This window comes from Ictidomys tridecemlineatus, chromosome 7 (assembly GCF_052094955.1).
Source record: "Ictidomys tridecemlineatus isolate mIctTri1 chromosome 7, mIctTri1.hap1, whole genome shotgun sequence".
Taxonomy (NCBI): Eukaryota; Metazoa; Chordata; class Mammalia; order Rodentia; family Sciuridae; genus Ictidomys; species Ictidomys tridecemlineatus.
Window position 1 is genome coordinate 104,532,484 of NC_135483.1, and position 19,157 is coordinate 104,551,640.

Genomic DNA, 19,157 nt, shown 5'->3' on the forward strand with positions numbered 1-19,157 from the left:
GTTCCCTAGGTCAAGGGGGAATCATTTAACTTTCCCCCATTAAGAAGGCTGTGAGCTGAAAGTTTCCTGCAGCTGGGCTTTATTAAGTTGAGAGGGTCCCTCCAAGTCCTAGTTTTCTGAGCATTTTCACCATAAATCATGTCAGATTTTATCAAATAATTTCTCTGGATCAAATGATCATATGATTTTTTTTCTTCTTCTTCAGTTTCATTCAATAAAAATTTCAGGAGGGGAGCCGGGCAAAGTGGCGCAGGCCTGTAATCCCAGCAGCTGGGGAAGCTGAGGCTGGAGGATCCTGAGTTCAAAGCCAGCCTCAGCAACAGTGAGGTGCTAGGCAACTCAGTGAGACCTTGTCTCTAAATGAAATACAAAATAGGGCTGGGGATGTGGCTCAGGGGTCGAGCGCTCCTGAGTTCAATACCCAGTACCAAAAAATAAAAATAAAATGTATAGGAAGTGAGGTCAGCCCCAACAGATCAGGCTAAAAATCAAAATGGAGTCACCTTTGCTAAAGTTCCACATCAACAAACCCAAACCAAACTGTTCTCTGACCTTCAGAGAATTGAGGAGAATGAGAGATTGTCAAATTTCCCAAACAGGCCAATCAGTGTGACAGTGAAGTCCTGTCGTCTGCTCTAATCCTTACATCCCTTGATCCTTACCTAAAATGTAACCTGAAACCATCTGATGATAATCAACCAACCAGTCAGTTATTTTTCTACTGGTCTTCTTGTCCCTGATTTGTGAAAGAAGTTACTTTGAAATAGTCTACTTTTTGTTTCTTTGTTTCTGCTTTCTTCAGCCCTTCTGTGTCCATTAAAAGTAACCTCTTTTGCCCATCAGAATACTTATCATATTTTTTGGAATTAAGTGCTGTCCATTTTAGATTAAAAAATGAAGCCATATAAGATCTTAAACCTGTTGTAAACTTGTCCTTTTACAGCTTGTCAGTGCAATAGATCCCATTGATCGATTTTTAAATCTTGAACCAGTCTTGTATCCCACTTAGTCACCATTGAAATTCTTTTTTATCTATTACCAAATTCTACTTGATGATATTTTGTTAAGAAGTTGATTTTGTTGTTGTTGTTGTCAGTTTGTTTGTTTGTTTGAGCTGGGCACAGTGGTACATGCCTGTAATCTTAACAGCTCAGGAGGTTGAGGTAGGAGGATCATGAATTCAAAGCCAGCCTCAGCAACTCAGTGAGGCCCTAACCAACCCAGTGAGAACCTGTCTGTAAGTAAAATAGAAAAAAAAGGGCTGGGGGTGTGGCTCAGTGGTTGAGTGCCCCTGAATTCAATCCCCAGTATAAAAAATAAAATAAAACTTTTTTCTGCACATATGGTCATATGATAATCTAAGTATTTATCATTAGTTTCCTGAATACATCATTCAGGAATGTCCTTATTTACAAGTTAAGTGAACAAGAACTGTTTTAAACACATAGGAGTTTACCTTTCTCATGCTATAAGAGCTCTAGAGAAAGATGGTCCCGGGCAGATGCAACTGGTCAAGGATGTCATTAGGAGAGCGCTTACTTCCATCTTCTACTTACTCACACTGTAGTGGTTTGTGGTCCTGTGTTTCTCACAGCTGCAAGACGGCAGCTGTATCTCCCTCATTGGTCAAAGGAGAGGAGCCAAGAGTAAGGGGCTAAAGCTACATGCCTTCCACCTGTGTCCCTTGTACAAGGGACATTCAGAAGCCCCACCCAATGAATGATTTTTGCTTTCATCTTATTGGCCAGATCTTGGTCATGTGCTATGGTTAATAACCAGGGAATTTGGAAAAGTGAGTATTAAACCTGGCAAGCATGATAATCATTATACTGATAGTATGGAGATAAGTAGGTAACCACCAAGGTCAGCACCCTGGATTATCTGCATGACCACTATATCAGGCTGGAAGTTATGTTTCTGTTTTGGATCAGACTGGCACCAAGTAAATTACTGTGCCTTATAATACATATAAAGGAAAGGGACAGATTTTACATGTCAATCTTGGCATCAAGTCAAGAGAAGGCCAAAAGACTTCATAATGCCTCATAAAAAGGCTTTCCAATATTTGGGTAGAGAAAGTATTTGGAGAATTGCATCCTTTTATGACACTGAATTCTATGTCATGCTGAATCTGCAAAGAATGATGGGTAAGGGCTGGGGATGTGGCTCAAGCGGTAGCGCGATCGCCTGGCATGTGTGCGGCCCGGGTTCGATCCTCAGCACCACATACCAACAAAGATGTTGTGTCCCCTGAGAACTAAAAAATAAATATTAAAAAAAAATTCTCTCTCTCTCTCTCTCTCCTCTCTCACTCTCTCTTTAAAAAAAAAAAGAATGATGGGTAAAACAATTTGTCACATTAAACTTATACTATTACTTTCATTTTATTGGTTTTACAGATTTTTCCCTAGTAAAAAATTTTTTTAAAATTAAAAAGTTAACAACTTTTCCTAGTAAAAAATTTCAAACATAAAGAAAAATGAAAAGAGTAACACAACAAATATTCATATACCCATCACTTCAATATGCAAGAGCAGCGAACTTTGCTACATGTCTATGGTGGGAAAAAATCTCTATTATATATCTATTATAATACATAGTATACCTATATAGTTTACCTGAGCCATTTAAAAACTAGTTGCAGTTGACACTTCACTCCTGAAGACTTCTATGTGCATCTCTTAAGAATAAAGGATGCTGCATAAAAATATAACCATTATTACATCTAATAAATTTAACAATAATATGTCTAAGGTCATTTGCTATGATTTGATCTCCATAGGTCCATGCAGGAAGCTTGATCCCCAGTGTACACTATTCATAGGTAGTAGAACTTTAAGAGGTGGGGTTTAGTGGGAAGTGATTAAGTCGTTGGGAGCACAGCCCTGGGAAGAGATTAATTCTGGTATTTTGGGGTTTGCTTGTTAAAGCAAGTGGTCAAAGAGAAAGCCTGGCCCCTGAGTCCCACTCTGACTTCCTGACTTGCCAAGTGATATTCCTATGCATCTCTTAGGTGTTGCCACCAAAACACCATTTGCCATGAGACATTCATCAGAGTTACAGAAGCCAACTCTTTGACCTTCAGAACTGAGAACTAAACAAACATCTTTTCTTTGCCAATTTCCTAGCCTCAGGTATTTTGTTATGACAGAAAAATGAACCAAGACATAATCTAATATCCAATCTATGTTAAATTTAGTTCTTTCCATTGTCACAAATACGTTTTTGTAGGTTTTAAAAGGAAAAGAGGATTCAATTAAGGTTCATGCATTGTATTTGTTGCTAGAACATTTGAATTCATTTTAAACAACTCCCCACCTTTGGAAGGGAATATGATATTGCCTGTTAAAGAAACCAGGTAAGTCATCTCACAAAATGCCCTATGTTCTGAACATGGGCATTTGTTTCCTCTGGGATTGGTTTAATTTGTTCCCTTAACCTTATCATAAGGAATAGATCTGAACACTTTTTGGTAGGCATCCATCACTCTGCATCACAATGTGAGATGCCCAATGTCAACTGGAGCCACTGCTAGTGATACTTTAATCACATGGCTAAGGTGGTGTCACCTGATCTGTCCATCGTAAAGGTATGTTTTTATCTTGCAACAAGTAGGTGAGCTGCAGGATGGTCATTTGGCCCCATCTATATTCTGATCCCTAGCAACCTTTCAATTAGTGATTTTAGCATCCATGGATGATTCATTCCCAAAGCAGTTATTTCAGTGAGGATCACATACTGGCCATTTTCTGATTCTACCATTTCTTCTACATTTTCTGCTAATGGATATAAATACATAATTGCTTCTCCATTAATGATGACAGGTAGAGTGTATTTTTTTCCCTTTTCTTTTTAAGCATTGCTATTGCCTTGTGTAAGTCAGGTTTTCATTGCTGAAACTAAAAATACTGATAAGAACAACTTAAAGGAGGAAAAGTGTTATTTGGGATCATAGTTTCAGGGGTTCAGTCCATGGCTGGCTAACTCCATTGCTCTGGGCCTAAGGTGGGGCAGAACATCATGGTGGAAGATATGGCAGAAAAAAAACTGCTGAGCCCATAGTAACCAGGAAACAGAGAGAAACAGGAGCCAAGGACAAGATTTGGTCCAAGGCCACATTTCCAATGACCTACTTCCTCCAGCCATGCCCCACCTGCCTATAGTGACCACCTAGTAGACCATTCAAATTATTAATATGTCAGATTAATTCACCAATGACATTACAGCTCTGGTAATCTAATCATTTCACCTCTTAATGTTCCTGCATTGCCCGACACATGAGCTTTTGGGGGACACCTCATATTCAAACCATGAGTTTTTGTTTATTCAAAGTTTTCATTCAATTTAGTTCTTACTCGTTTCAATGTTCAAACTATCCCACATTCACCAGTGGGAGTCTCTTCCAGATGGCTCCTTGTCTTTCATCTTCTAATTTTTTTTTTTTTAGTTATGATGAACATGATACTTTCTTTCTTTTCTTTTTTTTTTTTTTTTTTTTTGATGTGGGGCTGCGATCAAACCCAGTGCCTCACACACGCTAGGCAAACGCTCTGCCACTGAACTATGACCCAGCCTCTCCTTGTCTTTTGATATATCTCTCTTCATCTTTGAAATTGGATTACTCAGGGTTCTCCAGAGAACAAAAAGAAGGGGTGAGGGTTGGCTGGGTGGGGGATCTTATTCTTTTTAAGGAATTGCTTCACACAATTGTAGAGGCAGGTAAACCTGAAATCCATAGAGCAGGCCAGCAGGCAAGACATTCGTGCGTGATTTCAGTGTTACCATGAGGCAGAATGTCTTCTGCACCTGAAAACACTACTCTTATGCTCTTATGGCCTTCATCTGATAGGATGAGCCCCTCCTACAATAGAGAGGGTAATCACATTCACACAAAGTCAACTGATTATAGATGCTAGTCACATCACAAAATGCCTTCACAGAAGCGTCTCAACTTAAATTTGACAAAACAACCGAACCTAACCAAAAGAGTTATCAACACAGAAAGTTTCTTTTCTTCCTCCCCTGGTCCTCTACTCTACTGATCTCCCTTTGATTTTCAAGAGATTCACTGCCCCCCATACCTTTCTTTTCCTTTTTTTCTTTCTAGCTTCAGGAGAGAAAACATGATCCTTGACTTCTGAGTTTGGTTTATTTCACTCAACATAATATTCTCAAGTTCCATCCATTTTTCCCACAAATGATATAATTCCATTTTTCTTTATGGCTGAATTAAACTCCATTGTGTGTGTATACCACATTTGCTCTGTCCATTCATCCATAGACGGACACCTAGGCTGGTTACAAGTCTGGCTACTGTGAATTGTGCTGCTGCAAACATGGGTATGCATGGATCACTGTAGCATGCTGACTTCAGTTCTTTAGGATAAATACTGAGGAATGGTACATGTGGGTCGTGTGGTGGTTCCATTTCTAGTCTTTTGGGGAACATTCATAATTACTTCCATAGTGGCTGTCCCGCCAACAGCAAAGCAAAAACTACTTTAAAATACAAAGCTATATATGGGTGTGTATATAAATACATATGTGTTTGTATATTTATGTGAGTAAGTGTGTGTATATATATATATATAATTTATTCCTTATAAGAGATATTGAATAACTGCCATAGACCCAGACTTGGCTTTTGTGGATCAACTAATTGCAAATGACTGAAAGATCAGTAGTCTGTGAACCTGTGATTATCTCAAGATTTTTTTCTTCATTTATATCTTCGATTGTTCTTTAAATTTCTGGGTACTATATATTCAGTTTAGAAAGAGCAGGAAACACACATAAGGGCAATAGAGAACCAATGGTTTCACGGCTATTAAGAATAATAATAAAAAAGTGCCTCTCTAGGAAGACAAGGCTGGAGGAAGAAGTCCAAGATGCCTGGCTCATTGTTTCATGACAGAAAATGAAGGGTTTGCCCTTCCAGTCCTCCCATCCCACACCATGGTCCAACCAGGAGAGCTGAACCATCATGGAGCCCTGGGAGCTTGGGCCCATGGGTTCCTACACAATTTGAAAAGAAAAGAGTTGTGAGGAAGTTGTGAGGATGTGTGTGTGGTTGGTACCACCACACACATCGCCCACAGCTTTCTTACTTCAGTCTGGGTTGGCCCAGGGACAGAGAGGCTTTAATCCAACCTTTCAGTTCCTGTTGCCTACAAATATACCTATGGCTATACGTGCAGATGCATGTTCACATATATGATTCCCTAACCCTCTGCCTTCCACCCTGTTCATCTCTGGCCTTGACAAAAGATTTTTTGCAATTAGATCATAAGAGGTAGTGGGTCTTTCAGACAACATTTAGTCCAAACCCCTCATCAAGGAGATGGATTTTCCCCTTGTCTCTTGCCATCTCCTCTAAAAGAGCCTGGGAAAATTAAATACTTCCTTTATCTGCCTCCCCTACAACTAAGTGAACACTTGACATGGCTCTGGAAATGGGATTTAAGTGAATCTTCTGGGGCTGGGAAAAGTTTCTGCTTCTCTTGATTAAAGGGAAATGAGCCTTTAGCACCTGCTCTTCCTCCTTCTCACTTGAACAGAAATAAAATGACTGTAGCTCTTTTGGGATCATAAAGCCACAAAAAGAGTCAAAGCCTAAGAGACTTGTGAATAAGACCACACGGACGTCGTGAAGTGAACCAATGTAAGCAGTTCGGGGATTCGCTTAGGTGACAGCCTATTATAAATCGGATGTTTTCTCTCTTATAGAGAAAACCATTTTTAATGGATTCAGACATGCACCACTCACAAGCAAGTTAACTCAACAGATGTTTACTGAGCTTTCGTGAACCTGGTTCGAAAGATCTAGACCTGAATAAGACATCGTCCTTGATCTTAAGGAACTGATAGTGCCAGGATTAAATTTGTATCCCTCACACAATTCAGTAAGCTAAATATCCTTGTCCCCTCTTAGCAGACAGAATAAACAGAGGCTCAGAGGGGTGAAGGAAACAGGTCAAGGTCACACAGTACTTAGTGCTGACACATTCTAACATGGGGACATTAATGCATGATCAGACCAGCAACCAAAGATATGATTCATAATGGGAATGCTCAAGCAATCAGAAACTTCCTCACAACTCTTTTCTCCTCAAATTGGGAAACCCAGAAAAAATCAGCTGGTTGTCGAGGAATGCTGAAGATGGACACCTTCCCACCCCCCAGGAATGAGGAGAGATAAAGAGAGAGACAGGGGAAGAGAGCTGGGGGAGGGGAAGCACAGAGAGTGAGCCTGGGACACAAGGAGAGCAGAAGCACAGGAGAGCCCAGACATTACCAAGGCCCAGGCACAGCTGGGCGCCAGCCCTGCCCACTTCCCTTAGAGTCAGCCCTTTGTCCCCTAGGACATTCAGTAAGCAGACACACTCAAGAAAAGGAATGACTTCTTAAAAAAAAAAAAAAAAAGTTTTATTTTTATTGGTGTCTTATAATCCTACATAATAGTGGGAGTCATTGTTCCATATTCCTTCAGGCACATAACATGATCTGGTCCATTTCTTTCCCCAGCAAAGAGTAAAGACTTCTGACAGGAGGCACCTGCAATTCCCACCACCACCCCCACACCCATTCCCACTAAGATGATTTCTTTTATTCCTGGCGTTGATCTTGTGTGGCCTATGCTGACTTCTCTGGAAACTGGACTTTTAACTTTAAACACTATTTTAAATACACACACACACACACACCTCTGTTCTGCTTTTTAAAGATTCTCTTTTCCCCTTTTTCACTTTAGCAGAAGCAACCAGAGAAGATGAGAGACAGGATGTGGAGAAACAGTGAGAGGAGAGAGGAAGGGGAAGTCTCCATGCTGACTGTGAGGCCCTGGGCTCCTGTGGCCAGCGGGGACTGCCCCATGGCTGGGCCCAGAGCACACACTCAGAACTGATGATAAAAACAAATGCAGCATCCACTTTTGAGCAGTCCTCTGGGTGCCCACTGTGTGCAGTGTTAGTGCTCCATTATCTGTTCTAACCCTCCTAACGATACCGCCAGTTATCGGTGACCAGTTCTGCTTCCTCACATGTCCAAGTTTGAACATTAGAGAAGCACTCAGAGGCAAGAACGTGAGCAGGGTTTATTTAAAAAGGGGTAACATAGACTTCTCCTGGGAGGGAGAGGAGGCCACAGCTGGTATCCTGGTATCCCCAGAAGCGAGGTGTTCTGCCCTTTTTATATGTCCTAGACTTCCTTTGTTCTCCTGCCTTTCCCCCCTTATCTCTCTCCTTCCTGCCTAGGTGACAAGGCCCAGGAATGCTCAAGGGAATGGCCCAAAGGTGAGAAACAGGTGAGCTGAAGGGGGAAGGGCAGGATGGAGTAGCCAAGGACACATTAACAACCTTAAGCTCCCTGGTACAGGTTACCTTAGCCACAGGTTGGAGCAGGGGCAGGTTCTGGCTAAGGGTGGAGGAAAGGCTCTGTCACTCAAAATTGGCCTGACCTGACTCGATTTACCTATCTATACTGACTGCCTGTCTAATTCTGGCTTCAATAACAACCCTGTGGGGTAGGCGGATTTTACCCATCTACAGAACAGGAAACTGAGGGTTGGGCTGGTTGAGTGAATTGCCCTCATATAGCAAGTGGCAAGCTTTAAATCTAACTCCAAAACCTATCTTTTCCATCCCTGATCAGAGACTGAAAATTGGTAGCCTATCCAGTGTTTCAAAATTTTGAGTCGTCAACATTTAACAATCAGGAGAGTTTATATAAGAACACACATTTCTGGCCAGGCACAGAGACACACGCCTATAATCCCAGTGGCTCAGGAAGCTGTGGCAGTGGGAGCATGAGTTCAAAGCCAGCCTCAGCAAAGTGAGGTGCTCAGCAGTTGAGTGCCCTGAATTCAATCTCCAGTACCAACACACACACACACACACACACACACACACACACACACACACACATACTTCTGGATTTTTTATAAAATCAGGATATCAGGCCTAATTGAGTCTGCATTTTCCTCATGGCAGATATTAGCCAAGTCAGGTAACTGAAGATTCCTAGCTTTCCCCAGTCCTCACCACTCTCCATTACACCTCTAACATCAAGACAAGATCAAAGACCCCTGAACATCTTCCCCTTGGATCCACTCCATAAGACCATATGACCCTATGGACAATGCAGTTTGTGACACTGTACTAAGCTATCCTGCTTCATAGATGGCTGGATAGATATATGCAGGGCAGGAGCAGGTAGACAGATGGAAGAATGGGAAGGACTCAGAGGATCTCAGTTGCCTTCCTAGGAAGTACCTATGATGCTCTAGCATCCTGTCAATCAATTCATTAAGCTCTAACTACGCTCCAGGATATCTGTCCTCACAAGTCAGCCTAGTTTCTTGTCCCCTCCACTGAAACCCAAGCACCAGGAGACCCCAGAACCATGAAATGATTTGCCCCGCATTCAGCAATTCTTGCTAAAGCAGCTGCCCCTTGTGAGAGTCTGAGGCAGAGAAGGGCGGGTGTTGATTTTGGTGGACTTCCTGTGTAGATGGATGAGTAGAAGGACGCATGCATGCATGTACCCCACCTACTCATGCATCCTAACTCCCAGGGTGAGTCAGGGGCCACCTGGAATTACTTCTGGTTCAAAAGCCAGCTCCACAGTATTGGCTATATCTGAGATCCCTTCACCTGCATATCCCAGAAGGTCACCAGCAAGGACTCCACAGTGGCATTCAAGACAGTGCCCAGCAGACAAGTGCCTGGCCAGTGACAGGTGGTGGCCATCATAGAAGGTGGGAAACCAGGGAATTGTGGGTGTTAGGCAGGCCATGTAAGTCACGGCCACATGGGTTCTGGATGCTGACCTGAGTTGAAATGGGAAGGGCCAGGCAGGGGTGAGCAGAGAAGAACCTGGACTGGGAGGTGGGGACCATAGAGAGGGGTTGGTATCCTGGGGCAGGGTGAGCCACAGGATGAGAATGTTGAGAGTCAATGAGGAAAGAAGAGCGGGGCCACAAGGGGACATGAAGGCAGTAAGCACTGGCAATCCCAAGCATCTCCAGGCCCAAGATGGGACAGATAGGGTGACCAAGGTACTGCAGGGAAAGCAGTGTGGTCCAGTGTCTGTTTCCCACTAGTTGGGGGAAGGGAGGATTGGAGGTCTACAGAGGTTAATGATGTAGGCACATCCCAGCAACAGAACCGGAGCTCCAGGGAAGGAGAATAAATAAGACTGGAGGATGTGGCTCAGACTGTGTGGGAGGCGAGGCTATGATTTGATGAGTACCCCAAAAGTTCATGTATAAGAAGCTTAATCTTCAAAGCTACTTATTGGAAGTATTTGGAGATAGGGCCCTGGGGAGGTATTTAGGACTACATGATGTCTTTAAGGTGGGTCCCTCCTGTTGGCATTAAGAGGAAGAAGCGAGACCTAAGTTCCCAGTAGCTCCCTGTCTTGTGCCCTCTGCCAGGTTAGGAGGCAGCACAAAGGCTCTCACCAGATGTCTTCACTATGCCCTTGGATTTCCCAGCACCAGAACCATGAGATAACTAAACTTATCTTTTCCCTTCCCTTCCCTTCCCTCTCCTCTTTTTTCCTTTTCTCTCTCCCTCCCCCCTTTCCCCCTTGTCTTTCTTCTTCTTCTTCTTCTTTTTTTTTTTTTCTCTTTTTGTACTGGGAATTAAACTCAGGGACACTTTACCACTGAGCTCCATTCCAAGTCATTTTCATTTTGAGACAGGGTCTCACTAAGTTGCCTGGGCTAACTCTTTTTCTTTACAAATTATCTAGCCTGTGGCATTCTGTTACGGCAGCAGAAAACAGATTAAAACAGAGCACAAGAGACAGAGGATTGAGAGGAGATATTAACTACGGGGACAGAGGTATGATTAACTCCCAAGGTGAGCCAGAGGCAGCCTAGAATCACTCCTGGTCCAAAAGCCAGATCAGCACCTGAGAGCCTCAGGCCTGATAGCCCCACATGCTGAGGTCACCAGCAAGGCCTAATCTGGAGTGAAGCTCGTGGCCATTTTTTCCTGCAGCCTTTGAAGATCCTGATACACTCAACCTCTCCTCCAGGACCAGAGAGCTGAAGCTGCCCTCCCTCCAGAAAGACGAGACAGTTGATGAGGTGCCTCCCCTCTATTCAGGGGCCCAACCATCATCTTCCTTCAGTGTGGATCCCTGCAGAGCTGAGCCCCCAGCCCATGGCAAGCTGCCCAGAAGAGCAGAAAGAGGTGGAACCACCCCTGGAAGCAGGAAGACACACTGTGTAGAAGTGCTTAGCCAGGCAGTTCAGAGAGCCCCTGATGGCATCCAGGCCCAAAGGACAGGCCCACTGTCCTCAGTATAGACACACACAACATGACAGTGAACAAGCCACCCAGGGCCTGGTCCCCTGACTGCAGCTGTCATGACTTCTCCTGGAGGGCAACGCAAGGGAAGCCCAGGGACCACTCAGAAGTTCTGGGCAAGTCTGACTCAGTACAAAGGAAGTGGTTGGTCAAACTCAATGGCCCTTGTCCACCAGTTTTATCATGTGGGTTTCCCTCTCAGGATGACTCTGCCAAAAGAACCAGGAAAATAAGCCAGGGACAGGGTCTGGCCTGAGGTTGGTGTTGGAGCCTCACTGGCTGATTCCACATTTCCAACTGCCCTTTTGCAATCCGTGCTTTCTTTCACCAACTCGAGTTCTATGGCACTGCCCTGGATGGGCAGAGTGTGAAAATCATCTGCAGACAGCCTGGTACCCAAATTTCAGTGTCTATAGAGTAAGTCCAAATCTGCTTTCTGCGTGGATATCATTTGTAGTGTGTCCCCGGGGGTATCAAAAGTTCAGAACCACTGGCTTACCATTAACCCTTCTCTTGAGATGTGCCCTCTGTTCCTTGGACTTTGCCTTGTGTTCAGCCATCCAATTCCACATGGGAGAGCTCCAGCCACCAGGAAGGCAGAGGTCTCGAAGGACACTAATCCAAAACCACATTCCCCAACACCCCTGCCTGCCCTCAGTCACTATTTAACCTCTTTGCTTCCCTCCCTCATCCTCTCAGACTCTCAGTGCTGGTCAACTGCTCCTCTGTTCTGACTAGAGAGCCCAAAACAGCAGCACTTCTTGGAGAGCAAAGGACACAAAAGAAGGACCAAGGTCACTCCCTTGGTTTCGCCCCCTCTCTGCCTCCTTCCTGGACCCCATCCACCCTCCCTGGGAACCACCTGGTCAGGGGATTCGAGATGCCTTTCTGAAGACCTTCGTTTTAAAAGGACATCCAGCTGAAAAAATAAATTGCTGATGGTGAGCTGTGGTTTGGAGGTGGTGGTAGCGGTAGTGGAAATTCCCCCTCCATTACTACTGGAACAAAGGAAGGGCCTCGGTTAGCTTCATACTATAGTGATATGATAGCATGCTGAATTCTCTTACTAATCTTAATTTACTAAATAATTCTCTTGGGGGGTTAGGGTTGTGGCTCAGTGGGTAGAGCACTTGCCTAACATGTGTGAGGTGCTGGGTTTGATTCTCAGCAGCGCATATAAATAAATAAAAAAAATAAAGGTCCATTGACAACTAAATAATTCTCTTGGGTTCTTTATAGACAAGGTCGTATTATCTACTAATAAGAACGATTTTGTTTCTTCTTTATGTCTATTATTATCATTATTATTATTATTATTATTATTATGTTGTTGTTGTTGTTGTAAAGAAACATCTATTTTAAGACCTACCAAAGGATGCCCAGCAGAAGGACAGGCTTTCCTTCTCATCCCCCACTCACCTAGTTCCCCTCTCCAGGAGCTTGCATGGTTCCAACATCTTCCCACGTGTGTCCCCCTCACTCCTATTGTTGGGTAATAAAACACTCCAAATTAGTGGCAAAAAAAAATACCCGCGGCAGTAAGCTTGCTACAGTTTGGAAGTGTTCCCGGAAGACCCATGTGTAGAAGGCGTGGGCCCCACTATGTTGTGCTATTGGGAGGGGGTGGAACCTTGAGGAGGTGGGGCCTGGTGGGAGGAAGGAAGTTAGTCACTGAGGCACACCCTTGAAGGGATATTTGGGTCCTGGTACCTTTCTCAATCTATTTCTCCCTCTCTCTCTCTCTCATCCTCTGTCTCTCCCTCCCACTCTCCCTCCTTCCTGTTTTCCATGAAGTAAACAGACTCCTCCACCTCACACTTTCATTAGGTCCCACTACCCTGACATGGGCCCCCAAGCCACAGGGCCAAGTGACCATGACCTAAAACCTCTGAGTCAAAATGAGTTTTTCCTCTCTATAAGTTGCTTGCCTCGAGTATTTTATCATAGAAACAGAATCCTGACTTACATAAAGCCATAGATTCTGGATAAGGAACTTTTTAGGGTTCTAAGAGATGGTTTACTTCTGCTCCAACCCTGTCTGAAGGATCCTCGATTCCTATGTCTGGACCCCCTGTGCTAGGATGGCTTAAATGTGGAGCTCAGTTGGGACTGTTGACCATATGTCCCACACGTGGTCTTCCCAGGTGGCCTGGACTTCCTCATGACATGGCAGATTCCCGTCTCCCAAAGCAATGTTGCAGGGATCTGGACAGAAGTTTCGTAATCCCATAGTCACTATGGTCAAGACGGTCACAGAGCTTTGCCCAGTTTCAAGGATGAGGCATGGACTTTATTCCTCAGTGAGAAAAGTAACAAAGAGTTTGTGGCTGTATGTTTAAACCATCGGATGTGAAATATTACCATACTATTTGTGCACATGGCTTGTTTGGGTTTTTATTTAATAATATGTCTTGTTGAGTCTTAGATATACATTTAGGTAAAGTACACATAAGGCTTATCTGATTGTTTTTACAGCTTCACAGTAGTTCATCATCAGGGTACACCACACTTTGTTGAACACTGTCAACAGACCCTGATGCCGCCCCTCCCCACCCCATGTTGTAGCATTTGTCATAATTTCTTTCCTTTTTAAGGCTATGTTAACAGAAGTAACAGAGTTTGATATTACAAGGATGCTGCAATGCTTGTCCTTGACCACATGTAAATTTCTCATGCCTGTCAGTGTATGTGGAGGATAATAAACCTTGCTAGATGTTGCCAAACTCTTCTCCGTGAAGGCTGCACCAATCGTATGAGTGTGTGTGAGCACTGTGAGTGATCATTCCCCCAAACACAATATTTTTATTTTGCTCCAATAAATGCACTTCCGAACTGTTTGATCATTGCCAACACAGTATTGTATTTCACCATAGTTTATTGTATTATGTTTTTCATGGTAGGTTTTTTTATTTTTTCTTTGTTAGTGGCAGATTATATATAACATAGAAATTGCAATGATGACCGTTTTAAGAGTATAGTTCAATAATCTTAAGTACATTCACATTGTTGTGCAATCAATATCCAATTTTTTTTTTCCTCTTACACAACTGAAACTCTATTGTCATTAAACCATTTCCTATTTTCTCCTCCTCCTGACCCCTGGCAACCACTATTCTACTTTCCATCTCTATAAATTTAACTATTGTACATACTTCATATAAGTGGAATATACAGCATTTGTCCTTTTGCAACTGGTTGATTACTTAGTATAATGTCCCCATAAACAAATGCCCCCCCGCAACATGTTGTAGCATTTGTCAGAATTTCTTTCCTTTTTAAGGCTGAATAATATTCTACATTAACAGAAGAGAAAAACCACATGATCGTGTCAACTGATACCTAAATGCCCTTGACAAAATTCAACACCCTTACTACTTTCTGTTAATGTGGCATATTGTGTTGACTGTCCTATGTTGATCCATTCTTGTATTCCAGAGATAATATTAGTTGGTCATGCTGTATAATCCTTTTAATGTGTTGTTGAATGCTGTTTGTTAATATTTTGTCCAGTTCTTCGTTGCTGATATAATTTGTTTTTCCTTTATCATAACTGAGGTTGGGCATCTTTGCAACAAATGGAATGCAGAAGTGATGCTTCCAAATCTAGATTATAAATATCAATCCAGCTTCTGCCTGGCTTTCTCTCTCAGGACAGTTTTCCTTGGAACTAGGCCACACACCACAGAGAGAGACCACATGTTATGGTTCTGGCTGACAGTACTGCTAAGTTCCCAACCAGGGACCAGAATCAACTTCTAGATATGAATGAGTCTTCAGACGACCCCCAGACCCATCTTCAGCTCTTCTGAGGGCCCAGTCACTGGAGGATAATAAAGCCACCCCTGTCATGCCAATCTGATGTATGAAGCACAATGGATGGTCATCATTGTTTGACGCCACAAGGCTTTAGGACAAATTTTTACATAGCAATAGATAATTAGTATATACTTTGTTTTTATTTTTATGTAGCTAAAATTAGTAATCTTTTACAGCTTGTAGTTTTTAAGTCACACTGAGGAGGCCTTTCTCATTCAAAGGGTTATAAAAGTATTCTCACAGCTTCCATATGGTTTTATTTTTAAATTTGATGTGGGATCTATTTCATATTTATTTTAATATATGCAATCACGGTCCAGCCTCACTTTTTCTGGAAGCCTGCCCAGTTATCAAACCTGTTATTAGATCGTCCACATGCTCTTCGCTCGTACAAAGAAGCACTCTGACCACAGAAAAAAATGTTCCATGTGCCTTTAGGTCTGATTCTGGACTTTCCTTTAAACTTGATGCCTATTTAGGTGGAAACACCACACTATTATAATTACTGCTTTACCATGCATTCTAATAACTGAGAGGGTTATTTCCCCATTGTTATTCTTTTCCAGACTCTTTCTATCTATTTGTATTTGTGAAATTTTCCTGGTGAACTTTAGAACGGTCTTGTTTAACTCTCAGAAGTCTGTGTTGTTTTCTCAAAGGGATGTGCCCCTTTGATTTAGGTGGAGAGAGGGAGGTTTGCTGAGAATTGGATCCAGAATCACACATGCTAAGCACATGCTTTACGGGGAACTACACACCACCCTCCCACAGCCATGCTTTTGGCATTTTGATTGAGTTCTGTATCATTTACAATTTCCCTTGATTGTGTGTAACAGACACTTAACCACAGTGGCTTCAAACAAAGGTGAGTTAGCTTTCCTCTGGTAAGTAACACAGAGGAAGTCCTCAAGAATCCAGGCTCTGCTATCCTTAGCATTTGGATTCTTCCCCAAGGTTGTGTCTTTACTCCATGCAACAAGACAGGGAAATGGAAAACAGATGCCTATTGGGTGTGCACTGCATGAAAAACTCACTCCATAAATCTCCAACCAGCGATGTCAAAACTAGGAGCCCTGGCTGCCCCCAGCTGCTAGGAAGTCTAGGCATTGAGGGTAACTGAACACATTGTCACCTTGGTCACATTAGGTCTTGTCAGTAAGAAAAGGCAGAAGGGTTAGATGGAGGAGACAGCTAGTGGCATCTCAGGACTGTGCCCAGAGCAGAGACTAAGAAGAACAAACATCCTCGCCAAGACCATGGCTCACCTTTCCGGTTTGTTTATCTTCTTTTGTGACTTTACGGGCACTTTAAGATTTTTCTCATACACTTTACACATCTTAAAATTTATCCTCCGTATTTCGTCTCTTTTAATACTAGTGTAAATGGAGTCATTTTTTCACTATATCTTCTGATTCTTCTTGGTATTTGTGTAGGTTATTGATTCCTGCATATTTCATATATAGTTGTCCATTAATATTGATAAGGGATTAGTTCCAGGACACTCCTCCAATACCAATATCTGTGTATTTTCAAGTTCTTTATACAAAATGGCATTGTATTTGCACATAATCTATGTGTATTTTCCTGTATGCCTTAAATTATCTCTAGATTACTTATTTTTAATTAATTAATAATTTGTTCCAATTTGTTATACATGACAGCAAAATGCATTTTAATTCATAGTACACAAATGGAGCACAAGTTTTCATTTCTCTGGTTGTACACAAACTAGAGTCACACTATTCATGTCTTCATACATGTACTTAGGGTAATGGTGTCCATCTCATTCCACCATCTTTCCTATCCCCCTGCCCCCTCCCTTCCCTCTCCTCCCCTTTGCACCATACAAAGTTCCTCCATTCCTCCCATGTACACCTCACCCCCTACCCCCATTATGGATCCATATCCACTTATCAGAGAAAACATTCAGCCTTTGGGTTTGGAGCATTGGCTTACTTTGCTTAGCATGATATTCTCCAACTCCATCCATTTACTTGTAAATGCCATGATTTTATGCTCTCTCTTTTATTTTTTAAACAATACTTTTATTTAAACCCAGTGCCTCGTGCATGCTAGGCAAGCGCTCTACCACTGATCTCTGATTTTATTCTCTTTTAATACTGAGTAATATTCCATTGTGTATATACCACATTTTCTTTATCCACTTATCTATTGAAGGACATCTAGATTGGTTCCACAATTTAGCTATTGTGAATTGTGCTGCTATAAACATTGATGTGGGTACATCACTGTGGTTTGCTATTTTTATTTTTAAGTCCTTTGGATATAAACTCAGGAGTGGGATAGCTGGGTCAAATGAGAGTTCCATTCCAAGTTTTCTGAGGAAACTCCATACTGCTTTCCAGAGTGGTTGCACCAATTTACAAGTCCCACCAGCAACGTAAGAGTGTGCCTTTTCCCCCACATCCTTGCCAACACTTATTATTTCTTGTATTCTTTTTTTAATATATTGTCCCAGACTGGCAGGACACATCAACGTGGGCGGAGAAACTAGGTGGGGAGGAATGAAGGGACAAGAGACACGAGGGATGAGAGCAAGACAGGAGTTCTGATCAAGCTGCAAACTTTTATTGTTCACACAGGGGTATTTATATGCTGGGGATGGGGAAGCTCTCTAATCAGCAATTGCTGGATGTGGGTGGTAAAACTGCCAGCTGCAAGATGTCTGATGATCCTGATGTTCCAGCGAGATAGGTAGCTGCAGGATGTCTCCCAGGCAGGATGTCTCCCAGGGGGCTGTTTCTTGTAAATGTCAGGCTATTCTTTGAAGGAGAATTTCCTTCTATCCCCTGACAATATATATTTTGTAGTGATGCATGGACACAATATCTTTATTTTATTTATTTATTTCTATGTAGTGCTAAGGATCGAACCCAGTGCCTCCAGTGAGAGGCAAGCTCTTTGCCACTAAGCCACAACCTCAGCCCTGTTGCTTGCCTTCTTTTTATTTTGTTTTGTTTTTTCCCTTTGGTGGTACTGGGAATTGAACCCAGGGCCTTGTGCATGCGAGGCAAGCACTCTGCCAACTGAGCTATATCCAACTGCTGTTCTAACTGGAGTGAGGTGAAATCTTAAAGAGTTGTAATTTGCATTTCTTTAATTGCTAGAGATGTTGAACATTTTTTTCATATATTTGTTGATCAAATGTATGTCTTCTTCTGAGAAGTATTTGCTCATTTCTTTATCTCGTTTATTGATCGGATTATTTGTGTGTTTTTTTGTTTTTTGTTTTTTGGTGTTAAGTTTTGAGTTCTTTTATATCCTGGAGATTAGTGCTCTATCTGATGTGCACGTGGTAAAAATTTGCTCACATTCTGTAGGCTCTCTCTTCACCTCTCTGATTGTTTCTTTTGCTGAGAAGAAGCTTTCACTTTGAATCCATCCCATTTATTGATTCTTGATTTTATTTCTTGTGCTTTAGGAGTCTTGTTAAGGAAGTAGGGCCCTAATCTGACATGATGAAGATTTGGGCCTACTTTTTTCTAGATTACTTATGACACCTAATACAATGTGCATGCTTTATAAATAGTTGTTACACTGTACTGTTTAGGGAGTAATGAGTAGAGAAAAAAAGTCTGTATATGTTCAGTACAAATGAAATTTTTTTCAATTCTTGGCTGCTCTGGTCTTCCAGATGTGGAACCCATGGGTACAGAGGGCCAACTATACAGCCAAACTTCCTGAGTTCTCACATCACTTGTTAGATTTTACAATCCTGAGTTTTCCCAGTATCAATAATAATATTTGCAAATAATATTATTTCAGTAAAACTTTTAGAGTTCTTGTTTCATTCTCCAGTTCAATGATATCAGCTTATATAACCATAACAATTTTAAATGGGACAAACTCTCTTCTTTCTGACTTTAACAGGAATATTCTATGGTCTCCCCTTTGGGACTGTGCTATGTATATATTTTATAATGTTAAGAGTCCGACTATAGTTATTTTATTAATAAGGGATATTGAATTTTATCAAATGCCTTTTAATCATCTATGGGAAAGATC

The 19,157-nt window shown here is 42.1% G+C and overlaps 1 long non-coding RNA gene and 1 other non-coding gene across 2 annotated transcripts; one reads left to right on the top strand and one right to left on the bottom strand.

Moving 5' to 3' along the window:
- The first annotated feature begins 11,820 nt into the window (after positions 1-11,820).
- Positions 11,821-14,152, top strand: LOC144365318 (uncharacterized). The gene is made up of 2 exons (XR_013423624.1): positions 11,821-12,256; positions 13,460-14,152. It is a non-coding gene; the product is annotated as an uncharacterized LOC144365318 (long non-coding RNA).
- A 3,968-nt stretch (positions 14,153-18,120) lies between these two features.
- Trnaa-cgc (transfer RNA alanine (anticodon CGC)) lies at positions 18,121-18,194 on the bottom strand. Its single transcript has one exon. It is a non-coding gene; the product is annotated as a tRNA-Ala (tRNA).
- Positions 18,195-19,157: the final 963 nt, after the last annotated feature.